This window comes from Dufourea novaeangliae, unplaced genomic scaffold (genome assembly GCF_001272555.1).
Source record: "Dufourea novaeangliae isolate 0120121106 unplaced genomic scaffold, ASM127255v1 scaffold391, whole genome shotgun sequence".
Taxonomy (NCBI): Eukaryota; Metazoa; Arthropoda; class Insecta; order Hymenoptera; family Halictidae; genus Dufourea; species Dufourea novaeangliae.
In genome coordinates, this window is record NW_015374308.1 from 577,247 (window position 1) to 581,910 (window position 4,664).

Sequence of the window (4,664 nt, forward strand, 5' to 3'; positions counted from 1 at the left end):
GGCCGTGGGGCCCGCACAGCCGGCCCCGACGACGCCGGCGGGGGTGGACAGATTCCCCCACCGTAGGCGTCTCCTCGCTCGCCGGCAGGCGAGGCCTGCGTGTATGGGCGGACGGGTGCGTGGACATCGGGAGCCGGAGCTTTGACTCCTGTGGCTCCCGCCTTCGCGCGTGCGTCCGCCGGGGCCGCTGATGCAGTCGGGGTGGGGTCCCCGGCTGCATCCAAAGCGGCCCGGTAGTGCCGGCGTCGGAGTGCAGTCCTCTGACGCTGGCGGAGTAGTGAAGGGGGGGTGACCGGGGTGTCGGTCTCCTGTGGGGGGCGTTCGATCGCCCCCACGGAACGGGCTCTCCGATAAGGGGAGCACAGGCGCGGCGGTGGCGGTGCGTTCATACGAGATCCCGCCACCGCCGAGTTCCGCCCGAGAAGGCTGCCGCAGGGGTTTTAGTGGGTGAGAGTGCCACACTACCTCGGAGTCTCACCCCAGGACTCCGAGGTGTGCATAAAAAAAAGGTTAATGGCAGCGATACCGATGTGTATCTTTTTGTTCCATCACCGAATACGTTACTGGTTAAATCTAACAGACCAGATCGTATCGTTAATAAAAGTAGAGAATATTGTTACATGAATATTTAATTCTTGTACGCAAATTATTTTTTATTGTCAGAAACATTTTTTATCTATACCAATACGTACACTGTTTCCTACTGATCGGATGAATGTATGAAACTTGAATATTTCTTTTAGAAGGCTTTAGTTTTTTCAGAATAGATTTGAGACTTTAAGGTCACACTGAGCAGTATGTAGTGGATTTGCAAGTGAGCAGCCATATTTTAATTTTCAATATGCATTGGTTAACTGTGGAAAGAAAATATTGTACTTCGCTTAATAATGGTGAAACTGGTATGTGAATTTAAAGTTACACACGGTAGTAGAGGGATAAAATTGCTGTACAGGAAGAAAACTCATTGTTCGGTTTATAATATAGTTATATGATTGTAATACTCACCACCATTCTTGTACATCTAACAAATTACTATCTCAAAAAATTTGAGATACGAAAAATCTTTTGATTGCACTTTCTTTATAACTTATGTATTCCAAACAGTTAATCAACTCGATCTCACCTCCCATGAAGACTAAGTTTTTGAAAAGTAGTAGACAGTAAGGAATACATTGAAGAATGCATAATCTTTTGTCAAACTCCCACTCTCTTCCCACTAAACATCCAAACTCTGTCAAGAATTAATGATAAGACATTGAATTACCAATTGTATAATTCAAGGATACACCGATGACTGGACAATTACGAACGAATCATGCACCTATTTATGTATACTTTACTACCACAAGCCTAGTTTTAACACTGGAACTACCAAAAAAGTGAAAATGACTTGTCAGTACACTCTTGCAAGAATGATTATAATTGTTAGAACAATACATTTTATCAGATATTTTGCAACTTTCATTACGATATGAAAGTAAAGGAATTAAATAGTTTATTTATAAATTTGTACGTTTTTAGAAGTTTGTTATGTTCATCGATCGAATGAAGTAGATATACGTTTACCAGTGCTTTTAGGTAAATCTAGTGTTAAATAATTAACTCAATTTTAGTGAAGACTGTTCCGTCTTCGACCAGGAACGACAGCTATATACCTCAAAGATTCCGTTAGCTTTACAATTTTACCTTCTTTGTCCCATAGCACGTTTTAATTTGAACTTTACGATGTACAAAAGACCTCCAACATTTAGTCTGCAATCCACTTGCAATAAACTCGTACGCACTGGGTCTTACTGCTGCGCACTAGCGCGCAGAACAAAACAGTCGTAAACCCTACCGTTGGGAGACTCTCGAAATTTCGGTGTGGTGAAGTCACACCGTGACTACGTGCGCGACATTTATGCTTGCACCCGCTTCGCCCTGAAGGGGAGGTTTCCACCATCACGTCACTCAGGAAAAACCTGAGAATATGCCTTCTCCTCCAGGGTGCCACCAATCAGAAAGCGAGATTTAGTCAATGCGTTTGGCGAAATTTCCTTAAATACAGAAGAAGCGCGACGCGGCGGCACTACGTCTTTAAACATCAAGCAGTCACATTCGTTAGTCACTATTAAAACTCTCGATCACGTCACATTCTCTGCGAGAAACGAATAGTTACATCAACAGTTTGTAATTTAAGTGTTAGTAAAAGGCTGTTACTGAAACCGATCCATTCGATCATTCCTGCCACCCTAACTAGACTTCACGAGAACCTTTGTGAAGTCAACGTCTTGTTTTTACACCGTCGCAAACCAGCGAAGCGGATTTACAACCCGTGAAATTTTTGAAGAATTTCGGTGTTTCGGGACGTAACAAAGACAAACTGTGAAAATTTGCATTCATCCCTAGTACTAATTCTTCCATGATTATTTGGATGCTCTCATGTTTCTGATTGATAGTGACGACTCAATTTTCTTTGTCTTTTTGAATCTATGTTACTGAAAATGAGTGTAATGAAAAAGTATTATTATTAGACTACAAATGTTTATACAATCTCACAATTTTAATTTAATTTAAAAAAGAAAACACAAAAGAAATATTATTTTTCTATTAATGTTATTGCGTGAAACATGAAGCAGAAATATTATTAAATTTGATTGCGTTTTTCTAACACACAAATATTGTAGACGCAAGCATCTAATTAACCAGAAGCCAATGTTTGATTCTTAATTACATTTTTTACTAGAGAAATTTGTAAATTAATTTGACAGCAATAGCTTACATATATTATACTTTTATGACATGCAAATATATTTTCTTACTTCCATTTTATTTCAGACCTAATTTAATTCAAGGAATAAAATTGAACAGTGCACGTGGGTTAATAAAAAAATTCTATATATATTGAAAGACACGATTGCAATATAGTAGAAAAAGGTGCCATTCTGAAAATTAACTCAAAAGCGCACGATATTTAATTAATACGTGATATAGGTGGTGGTCAAATAAAACGTACATTAACGAAATACCCATTATTACCGTTCGGGATCGGAATAAGCAGTGGGATGTACCGTGATTACCAGAACGATGATTTTTAATGTGAAAGTCAAATCGTATCACACGCAAATATTCCCTGAGAACCGTTTTAATTAATCGACACTCGTATAATCACGGACATTTGTCCAGTTTAATGAATTGTCATTCATCTAATTACGTATGTGCGTTGTGCGCGTTTCATTGGATTATGGCAAACGCTTTAATTACGAAAAGCATCCAATTTGAACCTGATCCCTCGTGGTATTAATAATAACCAAGTAAAACCTATTTTAAATTTCTCACGGGGATACCATTTCAATTGTTTCCTGCAAACAGTTATTTTTGACATTAACTTGTATGAAAATTCATTGTCAATGAGCACTTAATTATATTTACTTTTGAGCAAAGGAGTGTTTCAACTTCAAATCACAATTATACGAGATAAAAATAGTTTTATCCTACAATGTTACGAAGTAATATTGATAAATTTTACTTCATAATATGAAATTGGAAGGATATTTATTCACGTATACTAATGACATTAAATCACACGTAGAAACGTGTAACGTTGACTATGAAAAAATGAAGATGTTCTCAAATTAATGGATCATTAACAATGTACTTATTTATGACATATACCAGTCTGGTTTTTTATTTCTTTTTAACTTTTTATCCAAATCTGTATTGTGTATACGAAGACAAATACAAGTTTCTTTCATAGCCTAATGATACAATTGTATTTCGTATCATATGTGTATCTTCTAAGAACGTGTATGAAATTTATCAAACATAGGAAACATTTTTTATTTTTAGATACTTCAGTGTTTGACGAAGCTCATTCATAATGCAATGAAATACTTTCAGTGCGTTAATAGAACAGAGTACTCACCTACATATAATTTTCAATGATCCTATGAATTGTATAAAGTGTAAAACAAATTTTTCAAAGCATTCTATTCCTGAACGTAACACAGAGTGATTAGTATAAAAAAATACAGATTGTTTTACACTTGAAAATTTACTCTTACCAATCTGTTAACATGGATAATGAATATTTTCCGATTCATACCACTTTAAGTGTTCTCATTTATCATTAGTGTCACTATCTGCTACCTATTAACATTAGAGCCTGATACGTTCTATTGCATCAATATCAATTTTTTTAATGAATGAATCGAAATTCTGTGTTTATTGTCGTGTCAAGTGAAAATTATGATTACGTGAATTTCTCGGTGTTTCATAATTTCACAGTCTGATTCCGAGGTCAGTTATACTTTCAAAACGACAGGAGCGTGCACGGAAGAAAGAAAGCGCCTCATATGCAAACGATGCATTTGCATCCCATTGAACAAACATTTTACTGGCGAATTATGACACAGGTAATCTGACATTTCAGGACCCCGATAGAAAGTGATAGGTGTCTTGATACCTCTGAAGAGTGAAAGTTTGTTCAATAACCTGTGTGTCTTTGAAGCCTTTCGTATTCAACTATTGTATTACAAAACCATTTCTAGTCAGAGCAAAGAAATTCACAAATTATTCGTGTTATTTATATTAGTGTTACTTAAGTGTAACTATAATTTCAATGTCGTGTTCTTCTACTGTTACAAAATTAAACCATCAATTATTCGTTATTTATTATTTTTAAC